Here is a 12,305-nt window from a genome sequence, read left to right as displayed (position 1 = left end):
TCAAAGGCCGTTAGCCAGTCCCGTCCTGCAAGAGCTCTCTTTGAAACAGTGCAATTTTAATTAACATTACTATTGATAATAGCAGAGATTGGCTCCCATTGTTTCATTTCTGGTGGTTTAATCCTTAGGAATCCGTTCTTCTTTTAGTTTTCGGAGTTTATTCATCCAGCTTCTTTATACTATCATAAGGGTTGGGAATTCACCTTCCAACTGAACTTCTTATCAAACCACTCCATTTGCTGGAGATTTAAGCGTGGTGTGATAAGACAGAGGTTACCAAGGCTGTGAGAAAATGCTTGAAAAAATCCCAAACAAAAATACAAGCCCCAAATGTAAAAAAAAACCCCAAGAAACCAAACCCTCACCAGACCTGACCTGCAAATTATTTTTATATTTTTACTGCTGACTGAAATATTTCACCCAGAAATATGTGTGCTCCTGCCTTTCAGTGCCAGGTGGATGGAAAAAATATCACCATATCTGTCACAGCTGTTTGAACCCACTTTCCTTTTGGTGATCTCTGGAGGGAGGGGTAGCAGTGGCACGGTCTAATCTGCTGCTGTAGGATGGTTCATATGAGCGAGGGTGTTTCATGATAGAAAAAAAACCCCACACTTCAAAACTTTCAGGATGATTATACAGAGGTCAAACAGTTGGTGATTAGGGAATGGGGGGAGGAGGGGCAGAGGACTGACCATTATTTGGGCTCTTTCTCCCCTGTTCCAAAATGAACCTAGTTAAAAGCATGTCTACCATAAAGGAGGATTTGGCAAATGGAAGTGGAACAGGCAGTAATCGTTTTGTAATGTTGTATATTCTTTCCTTTCTTCTCTGTTGACAAAAATGTGTAAAAAAAAAATCAGAACAAATGGTACATGTTTAAAATCTTATGTTAATCACCTTTCTGCTTTCTCAATGAATATTTTAAGCATAAAGACTAAATGTCGAAATAAAACAGAGTGAAGAATTACCGAGATGCAAATGGAGATCTTGTTGGCTCCTAATTAATCATCTGTGAACTATAAAGCTATTTTCAATTAGCCTGACAAATCAAAGGAAATAATCATCTTTGCTGATATTAAGCTTGAGAGATTATTATTTTTTTAATTTGTAATGCTACAACCTTTCCCTCCTTTTGCTCCTCAACAGATTGCAGTTGGACTAAAATATTGATTCCAGGACCTCAGCAATGGCAAAAATTCGAGGAGGATTTGCATGGCAGAATTTTGCAGTCGGCAATTATTGTGGGGTTTTTTTTTCCATTTGCCTTAGATGGAGCTGGCTCCTGAGTTTCTCTCTCTTTTTTCCTCAAATGTTCTTGCAGTTTCCTTCTGATGTTGTTTCACAGGTCTTAGGGGCATTGAGTGAAATGAAGCAGGATTGGGGCCAGCCCAGAGAATGAGCATCCTGTAAAGGACACAAATGGAGACACTCTGTCTGCATATACGCTAGGAAATATATACATTTTGTCTAGAGACTTCTTACATCAATTATCTTATATTTCAATGTCAGGAGGAGGATGAACAGAATCCCTAAGATCACATCCCCCCAGCTACCCACATAAGATGCTAAAGCAACATTATTTTTCTATCAATCTCTCAACTAATTTTTATTTTTTAGGATGTTATTCTCTTTGAGCAAATATTCCAAAATATTAATGTCTTGAAAGGTTTTGCTTGTATGTTTGTGCTTATGCTTTGTGTTTCATTTGTTTGCTTGGGTGGACTTTTTTTCCTTCTTTCCTTTCCTTTAATGAGTAAAATCTGGTTTACAGAAAAGGCTGAGAACTGTTGCTCTTGGACAAACACCTTGCTAATGGCCACTCTGCCTTTCTTCATTGCTGAGATTGCAGGGCAGAGCTGGTGATGGGCAGGTTGGAGCAGGAAAACCCTCTGAGTCATGGCTCCACTTTGGTAATCTATATTGTGCAAAAAACCACCACGGAACTCATTACTGGAGTCAAATCTTGTGGTCTTTTTGCAGGCAAAATTCCTTTTGGGAATTTGAGCGGCTAATAGCTGCTGCATTGCTGTGTCCATTGCAGCTCCATTTTACTCCAACAAAACTCCACCGGCATCAGTGGAAAGATTCCTAATGAGTAAATGCAATGAGACTTGAATCAAGACATCTTACGTATTATTTTCAACCTTTTCATGTTGATTTATCCAGCCTACAGAAGAGGAGGCTGAGGAGAAGCCTCATAGCAGTCTACAGCTTCCTCACCCAAAGGAGATGTGCGGTGGCAGGGACTGGTGTCTCCTTTCTGGTGACACGACCTGAGGGCATGGCCTGAAGCTGAGTGAGGGCAGGTTTAGGTTGGGTATTAGAAAAAGGTTTTTCACTCTGAGTATGCTTGGGAACAGGAAAAGGCTCCCCAGGGAAGTGGTCACAACACCAAGCCTGACAGAGTTCAAGGAGTGTTTGTACAATGCTCTCAGGGCACATGGTGTAACTGTTGGGGTGTCCCGCGCTGGACCCAATGATTCCTGTGAGTCCTCTCCAATGCAGGATATTCTAGGATCTCAGTTAATGTTTCAGCTCTACTGTTCCCATAGTGGTACCCATGTACACACAGCTGTTATGATACTGAAGCACTGAGGCTGGAAATCTTAAAAATGTCCCTTCAAGGTTAGAGAAAACAGGAATGTTACAATTAGCACAGTCTGCAAATTTTTAATTTTTATCCTGTGCTTTTGAATCACAAGTTGGCTTAGGCTGCATCTAGACCTGCATTTAGGTTCAGATTAGCAATGTATTTTTGAAGTGATTTCCTTCAAGGTGGCAGTTCTACCTTGGAGTAATGAGATTTTACTTTGCCTCATTAAGCATGGTTTCCTTGGACCTCCACCTACTACACTCATCTTCGGCCTCAGGGCCAGAATAAAACTACACTGAAGTTACCCCCTCAAAATATGAGTCCTCAGCATGGGTTGTTTTCCCCTCCATAATCACTTGTATTTCTAATGTCCACAGACTCATAGACCACAATCCTCATACTCCTTTTTGGCCACTGAGAGTCTTGATTCACTCAAGACTGGTTTTACTCTGGGGAAGGATCAGAGTTGGTGATATAGGGACAAGAGGGAACTTTTTTCATTTTTTGTAAAGTTTAGGAGGTGTTTGGGGTACCAAACCAAAAGAAGTTCTTATTGAAAAAAACCCTGTAAACTAAGCCTTTTAAATGTCCTATTTACCCCTACTTCTTCCTATTTACCCCTTCTACCAAGGGGTATGGCATTGGAAAACTCAGTCCAGTCTTGTGACATGGAAAGAGGAACTAAATGTCTGATAATCACTAAGGTGCCAAATTTCACACCCTGAATTCTGCTTTTTGGCTGCAGAACTCTCAGTGGAATCTAAAGCCGGAGAGTCTCACACCTGTATTTATCCTTCAGAATATCAAGTATCAAATAACAAATTCTATAAAAATACAATGTTCATTTCAACCTGAGCTGCAAACCCAGTGCTGAATTTCTTCCACTTCCTCCTGTATATGAGGAGATGATACATTATGAAGATAAATCCATCACTTGTGCAGAGTTTGGATGCAGATTGATGAGCAACTTGGAAAACCCATCAGCTTTGACATGTCTTCGGGAAATCAGGAGGGAAGAGTCAGCAAAATACAGGCCCATGGCTTAGGAAGAGCAATGTCCTCCCCGTGCCCTGAATGAGGCAAAGGAGAAAACCAGGTGTAGAAAGAACAACAGAGGAGGAGAGAGTGTGAATAATTCAGTCTGGTGTTTCCTAACATTTTGGTGGCAGATTTTTTAATCTTCACACTGTTGGGGTTTTTTTTATTTTTAAATACAATTTTTGATTGCATTCTTCTGTAGAAATACAGATGTACAGGTATAGGTGGGTGCTTATGGGTAGTATGGACTCCATACCTTGTCACAAAGGGGATGGAATGGGTGTTGTGCCTGTGCTTGGGTATGTCTGTACCCAGAGACCTGAAGGGCCCCGTGTCACTTGTCTGTCTGTGCTGGTTCTGTGTGTGCCTGTGTGGATATTCAAGCTACAGCTCTGCAGAAACCAAGGCACAACACAAATGTGTAGCAAATTTATACTTGTTTCATACAATTCCCCGAGGCTATGCAGACTCCCGGGTGGATGTTGGATCACTCTATTGTAGAAGTATATTTCCCTTGTTATAAGTTTAAATTAAGGCTTTGACCTGAAGCTCAACTCATTTTTTTCTCTCAAGGTACAAAACACCTGGTTATTTAACCTGTCCTTTTACATTTCCACTCTGGGTTACTGTCGACTGTAGAAGCACTGAAATAATTAATGAAAACCTGTCCTCTGGGAAGACAGAAGTGACTGAAATGCTCAGGGAAAGTTTCTTTGCAAGCCTCACATGCTGGTGTTCATGCTAACGTGGATAATTAGTGAACCACCTGCATGCATATTTAGACTTAGCCCATGACCATTTTAATTCCCTATTATTATTGCATTGCAATATTACTGTGCAACTGTTTATTTCACTGTCTGTGTGTTAGAATCACATTAACCTTCCTACACTTCTTGAATGGATAACTCTTTTCCTGCTAAATCACAAATCACCCAGGGCATAACTTGGGGTGGTCCTGTGGCTGCAGTTAGCACTGCTGTCTGCAGACCTGGATTTCTTTATTCCAAGTCAGAATACAGTCCTTCAGCTCCAGTTCTGCTTTTAATTACACTCTTTCCTGATATTCACCAGTTATAGAGGATCTTCTTCTCTTAGCTGCAACCATAGAGACAAATTAAGAAGTCAGAAGAAGTGGAGAAGTCACAGTATGGACTGCTGTGGATGCAGAGGGGTGATGACGGCCTGTTTTTGACACTGGGGGTTTGTTCCCCCACATGCCAAGACTTGGGAGGGCAGAGGATCCCTCTCTGCAAGAGGTGAAGTTGCCTCCCTTGCAAAACCTCAAACCAGTTACAGAAGGTCATCCCTCTTCTCCATGCATGCAGAAATGATGGCTGATGAATTTACTTCCTGCAGTGTCGCACTGGAGCAGATTTATAGATTCTGTGATAAATTTTAAACTATATTTAGGGACTCTGAGGAAACCGTAATGAATAGACACAGGTCCTGAACTGTTATTCTTGATTGCAGCTGCTTCATAATAGACTTTTTAAAAAAATATCAGTATGGGACAGGAAGTGGATGGGAATATAAAATTATGCTGAGCCCAGAGAAAGGAGGATCCTCAAGTAAGAATTGAACCAGACCCATGGGAAAGCCAAAAATGAGAAAGGAGTGACTGAACATATGATGGATTTCTGAACAGTCACCCAGGGTCTTTCCATTAATAGCAGGCAGGATGTTTTCCTTTATGAAAACCTGATTAAGTTTGTCAGACACTGATAACCTTTCCATAAGGATTTTCATTCTGTGTACTGGATGCATGGATGTAAAAGGGATATTCTTGCCTATTAATTTCCGCAGGGTGGCTTTTCTTCAGAATCCTGGACATCCAAAAGGGTTATGCTTCCATCTGCTCCTGTCAACCTTATTTGTATTTAGGAGACCTTTTCCAAAGGGGTCATGGGAGAGGAAGGTGAAAGCCTATGGATTTGATGATGTATGTTTGTGCCTGTCGTCTCTGCATAGGTGCTTCATGGCTGTCACATAGAAACGGCTGGTTTTTGTTTTACAGAGTTGTCCTTTTGCATCAAGAGATGTAAAACCAGTGTGCAGGCTCCGGTGGGGTCTCTCCTCATCACTTCATTGGAAAATTGACTGGAAGTTTTATAACTCAAACCTTGGGCAGCAAATTCTGTATCTCTGCTGTGAGTTGTCATTTCAGTGTCCTGTCTCTCAGCTCTTGTCCTTGGAGTGGACAACACCAAGGTCTTCCTTGGCTCCTGGCTATAGCAGCAGGTCTCAGATTTCACTTGCCTGTGGTACAGAGGATATCTGCCCAAACTGTTCCTGACCTGTCTGAGTGGAAGGACTTGGTCTCTGGAAGAATTTTTTTTTTTAAAGAATTGAGACAGAAGAGAGATAGGAGGCAAGAGTTGATAGAGTTTTCAAACCTCCTGCATTCTCAAAGACCTCAGGATAAGTCAAGCATTTAAGTGCTTGCTTTACCGGGGTATGATAGATCAGCACAGAGTGACTAAGCAGCTCAGACATGATTTATGATGTTTGGAGGGATGAGGAAATCTAATGTTTTTAGTGAATTTTCTTTCTATTCTCTCTGGTCTGCTTGATCCACCTCTCTGACATGATGTCATGCATCTTCACTGAGCATATAGAGTGAATAGGTCTCCAAACAAAATCTGTCTTCAAACTTTGATGACCAAGTTTCATGCCAGTGTTGCTAAAATCACTTGCCAGGTCTCATTCTCTGCTCACTCTCAGGAACCACAGAATTCTCCCTTCAGGCTGTTGGCTAACCAAATTTTCTCTCTTTTCCACTATAAATCTCCTTCTCTAGGAACGAGCCATTTTTCCTTTATGGCACTGGAAGTCTGTAGTTGCTGAAAATCCAGGGACATGGAAGGGAAAACATCTATCTTTCCTGGAGAAGTTTATTGATTTTGATAAGTGCTCTGGTGGAGATCGATCCATATAAACATATTCCTACTGTGGCAGTATAATCAGAAAGATTTCCAGGTGCTTTTGGATAGCTCTGTAACGTAGTTTAAACATAATCTTTGACAATTTTTTAGTTTGATGACTGACTATATCTTAGGAACTGTGTAGTTTACATTACCTGAATGGGAGATGTGCTCTCTCCACGGTTTATGTGTATAGAGACATTTGTGGTACCATTACCCGCAAGATGGGATTAGGAGCAGTCTGAGAGACTCACACATGAGCCTAAAGGAGCTGGAGCACATTGAAATGTACGGAGTGATGGGATGAGCACCCACAAACATGGTCAGACTGACTTTCAAAACAATTTATCTTGCATCCCTTTTACTAGACCAAAATGAAACTTTTCCTGTGTACAAAAACACATGATCTCGTTTCAAAAGACCCTATACTTGAAGTGTCTGCTTCTTAATTTCTGAGTCTATTCCTCTGTCTCCTATAATCCATCCTTAAGCCCTCTAGTCTTTGCTAGATTTGCCACTTGTGTTCAGCAATGCACCTTGAAGCATTAAATGCAGCAGGATTGATTGAGTTGATTCAGCAGTTGATTCAGAAACATGAATCAACCCAAATCCTGATCTTGTGGAAGAGGTGGCTTCTGAAAAACCCCTCTCCTCTCCCTTGAGGTGTTGATGGAAAGCTTCCTGCCTCATTTGTTGGCTTTGGCAGGGCCCTGAGTGAGGGCTGGATTTCCTGGGCTGTCAGCCATTCTTGGTCCTCAAATGAACAGACAACCTGTAACAGATGATCAATAGATGCCATTGCCTGCCCTGGTGTGTGAGGCTTTTCAAAAAGAGACTCCCAGGAGGAGATTCAAGCTTGGGATGTAATCTTGACCACACTCCGTTGACATTCAGTGAGAGGCAGTTATGAAGGTGGAGTCTTCCTTCCAAAATGTTCACAGCACATGTGCCTCAGGCAATGATAAAACAAATAAAAAAGAGCTGTCCAATCCTCCTCTGTCACTGTTTGGTTGTTGGGTTTATTCGCTTTTGCTTTTGGTTTTGGTTTTGTACCAGTATTCTGGTATTTTTTTTCTCCTTTATACCTAGGGAAAGTGAAATTACTCCTGGACTGGAGTCGTCATCTGGGCTGGTCTTCTAAAATTTTAGGTAGCCAGGAGAAGTCTAATCTTTTCAGATCTGTGCATCTTTGTTTTTTTGTCAAAACTGTGCTCAGTGCTGCACTGATTCTTCTTTATGTTTATTATGATCATCTAATTTGCATTAATCAGGTTTTCTTTTTGGTATCAAAAGGGCTCCTGGCAGCAGCAGCAATAATTATAGACACAAATAATTTTAATATTTATCTTATCTAACATCTGAGCATGTATTTGGAGGGCACCCAGACAGAGCAATGATGTTAAAGAAGCTTGAAATGCCATTGTATAGGTAAATAAATAAACACATAAATACTTTGATTCTCAGCTACATAAAATTAATGCTTCACACATCTTAAGGGGGTGTTATTTCATGGTAAAGCATCATTAAAACTCCAAAATCAAGTCAGGACTACTGAGTCTATTTTAACTTGTGCATTTATCCTGTTGTAATATTATTGTCTTATAGACACAAATGTATGAAGTGGCCCTAAAAAACTGTATTTATTTTTCTTTGCCTGCATTGGCTTTGATTTTATCTGGGATGATGGCATAGAGCTTTAGGCTCCAATGCCTAATTCTGTAAATTATTAGGTTCTCCACTTTTTGTACATCTGAAAAATGGAGCTAATTAGCCTCATGTCATCAAACATTGTGAAAGCATTTGAGATGCAAAGTCCTGTATCTCCTTCATTATGCAAGAATGGCAGTGCACTTCTGAGGGTGAGGTTAAAAGCTTCAAAGCTAAAAGAAAAGAGGAAAGTCACTGCCATAATAGTACCAGCCCCATCCAACTCCAATCAGTGACCTCAGAAATGCCAAGAGCCCCTTTAGATAATAAACCTACTATTGCAGTGCTTTGCCATGGCAGGAACAAGGTGATGCTCTGCCTGAGAAATATTGTTTTCTGAGATTAAACCCCTTATAAATCTATAAATCTTCTAAATCTATATTTAGAACACACAAAGCATGGCTGTGCGAAAAAAAAATCAGCGTTTTTTTCAGTTGTCAATCATAAAAAAAAGTTAGATATTAAGAATATGAAAAATAATTTTGGCTACAAAAAATGTTAGATTGTGACACTGCATTGGGTTCTTCTCATAGGAGCTAAGTTCCTGGTGAGTCAAATAAGTTTGTAGTCTTCCTGAAGCTGGGTTTTGTTTTAAAGCTTTACTAAAAAAAATTACATGTGAAAGGGATGGAGACTAATTTCAAAACTGGGTTTGAAGGTGACCAAAAAAAAAGCTGTGGGGAAACCAATCCCCAAATATATAATTTCTACATTTTCAAATTATTTCTCTTTAATAAATAAATAAAGCAAAACCTTTTGTTATTTCATTTTGTAAACACACTCTGCATAAAAAATGGACTTACTTTAAAACAACAGCCAACCAACCAACCAAAAAAAATATTAAGGCAGGTTAGTGTGAAAATCTTATGGTGAAATGGAACAAAATATTTTGCCTTAACGTATAATTCATTTAAAGATAACTCAGCAGAAAATGTAAAATTAATGTTAACCACCTTTAATTTTTTGTATTCCATTTCTTAATGGAATCCCTCTAACAGGATTGACATTTCTAGTAGAGGGTAATTTTTTCCACACCCAGGTTATCCTTGGACTTAATCTGCTCTCTTTGTGATCAATAATCAAGATAGGCCAACACAACCTGACTTCAGAAATCCTGCCATTAACAGGGATCATGAAATTTTACAGCTTTTTTTAGGTACCCTAGAGAAATCCAGTGTAAGGAATTTATTGTATTTTATGTATGACTGATATGTTGAATGTTGTATTTTATCTATGACTGATATGTTGAATGTACCCATGAATGAGATCACACTTTTGTGTCCAAGCAGAACCATGAGCAATGATGGCACCATGTAAAAAGAGCGTGTGCAGGGTGAGGAGTTAGACTTCTTGATTGGGCATTAAAGTCTAAAGGCATGAAGCTATGTAGTTATCAATTCAGTTGTGAAATAATTGTACCTCTTCACACTGGGCTTTTGACACGAAGATTTCTAAGGCTATCTTGCCAGAAGAGCACTAAGATGTAGAGGACACAAGAGTTTACCTTCCCCCTTCCCCCTTCCCCCTCCCCCGTCCCCCCTTCCCCATTCCCCCTTCCCCCTTCCCAATTCCCCCTCCGCCTTCCCTCCTTCCCCTTCCCCATTCCCCCTTGCCCCTTCCCCCTTCCCCCTTCCCCCTTCCCCATTCCCTCCCCTCCCCTCCCCTCCCCTCCCCTCCCCTCCCCTCCCCTCCCCTCCCCTCCCCTCCCCTCCCCTCCCTCCCCTCCCCTCCCCTCCCCTCCCCTCCCCTCCCCTCCCCTCCCCTCCCCTCCCTTTCCGTCCACTTCTGTCCGTTCCCTTCCCTTCCCTTTCCTTTCCTTTCCTTTCCTTCCCTTTCCTTCCCTTGCCTTCCCTTCCCTTCCCTTCCCTTCCCTTCCCTTCCCTTCCCTTCCCTTCCCTTCCCTTCCCTTCCCTTCCCTTCCCTTCCCTTCCCTTCCTTCCCTTCCCTTCCCTTCCCTTCCCTTCCCTTCCCTTCCCTTCCCTTCCCTTCCCTTCCCTTCCCTTCCCTTCCCTTCCCTTCCCTTCCCTTCCCTTCCCTTCCCTTCCCTTCCCTTCCCTTCCCTTCCCTTCCCTTCCCTTCCCTTCCCTTCCCTTCCCTTCCCTTCCCTTCCCTTCCCTTCCCTTCCCTTCCCTTCCCTTCCCTCTTTTCTCTCCCATTGTCTTTCCAAGAAAAGTGTCCCCACATGAAGGTTCCAAGGACAGAAGCAGGTTCTTTTCAAGGCAAGGAATCAGTCCCAAATGGTTTCAGAAATCTCATCCTGAAGGGTAAATGTCTTGCCAGATTCATGTTTTACTTCTTTAGGACAGACTTTTGGGAGCTTGCTACAATATTGTGATACAGCAGATTTTTCCAAGACATCAGGTACTGGTGAGGAAAGAAAAATCAGCTTACATGAGCCAAAGCTCTGTATTTTCACAAGCCCTTCAGCTGCTCCCCCATAATCCAGGAACGTAGGGGTGTAAATCCCAATCTAATATCTTGGTTATGTTTGTTCTACTACTAATAATAGCTCCACCTACTAGACATGGGGCATAACTCACTGACATTTGTAAGGCCATCTGGGTCTTACAAGTTAGACACAGTGTGAATCATACCTTCTGTAACAAAAACAGTGCTGACACTTCTAATTTTTACTCACAGGGGTCTTGCCAGCCTGGAAATGGGGGCTCCTGACAAGAGAACCCCAGAAGAGAGCCCACAAAAATTTTCACACCTTGCCCTTAATCTCCCATTTTTAAAAAGACTAATAAAAAAGTATAAATCCCTTGGGAACATAGGCAGGCTGTGCCCAAAGTTTGATTTAAAAGGGGAACAACCCATCAGGGTCAAGAGAAATGGTTAAGTGCAGCAGTGCTCAGTTACCTCTGCATGACCTTCCCTGCAAACATGGACGGGAGCCTTTCAGCAGTGCTGCAGATGTTGGATAACTCCGCTTGTGCTGTTGAAAGACAGGGGTGATAAATAGCATTTGAGCCACGTTTCTCCCCTCCTTCAGGCAGAATTTGAGAGTCTCAGGTATACAGCCCTGGGAGAGTGATTCACGAGGTACCACTCGCACTGGCTTCCTCCAAGGGAGAAAGCTGACACTTCCAGGACACTGACCTCCAGCCTGTGTGCATTTTATATGTTTCAGCACCCTCAGGAAAACCACAATTAGACGTTGCCTCCCTGTATTTAACATTCAGAGACGAGCAAACAACACGGCTGGGGAACGAATGCTTGAAAAACAAATATCAGAGAGAGAGAAAAAAAAACAAAAAAACCCCAACAAACCTAACCAACTCTGACACCACTTGGGTGAATTTAAGTTTGTTTGGAAGTGAACTGAATACCTTTTTGCACTTCCCCACGTGATCACCTTGCAGAAAAACAACACCTCAGCCAAAAAAAAAAAAAAAAAAAAATAAAAGGGGGCAAACCCACACAGATTTTTCACTTTGTAGAGGCAAATCTCCCTTCATTATACAACTATGTCTGGCCAGGCTGAGCCTTGCACCAGCTCCTCATGCCTTCCCCTCCCGTGCAGCACACGAGCTCAAGATGTTGGCAGCTGAGTGTAGGCAGGATCTCAGATATCATGGCAATATAAATAAATAGAGAACGATGAGATAAAATATATGGGCAGATGGAGGTGCTGATAGTGAGATAGGCTGATAGGGTGGTCAGGGTTACTGTGCTTTAGCACATGCATAAATACGTGGGTTGTACCCCTCACCCTGGGGGCAAAATATCCAGCATCTAACATGACACACGTGGCCATTCAGCCAAAAGTACTCCAAAGCCTTCAGGAAGAATAAACCTTACCTTGTATGGAACACTCAGAGTAACAGCACTTTGTATTTAAAACAAAACAAACAAAAAAATGTAATGGCATATATTCAGAAATGGGACTGGCACGATTTCACCCCAAGGTTTCAAGAAAAAGATAAACCCCCCAAACACTCCAATATTTCCTGTACCCATCACCCCTTTTTTAGGTAGGCAAATACCCAGTTACTAAGCTGAGAGATGCTTCTGCTATAAGAAATGTCCAAATGGCTGTT

This window comes from Sylvia atricapilla, chromosome 5, assembly GCF_009819655.1.
Source record: "Sylvia atricapilla isolate bSylAtr1 chromosome 5, bSylAtr1.pri, whole genome shotgun sequence".
Lineage (NCBI taxonomy): Eukaryota > Metazoa > Chordata > Aves > Passeriformes > Sylviidae > Sylvia > Sylvia atricapilla.
The sequence above is the reverse complement of the archived record's forward strand: the minus strand, read 5'-3'. Positions refer to the sequence as shown.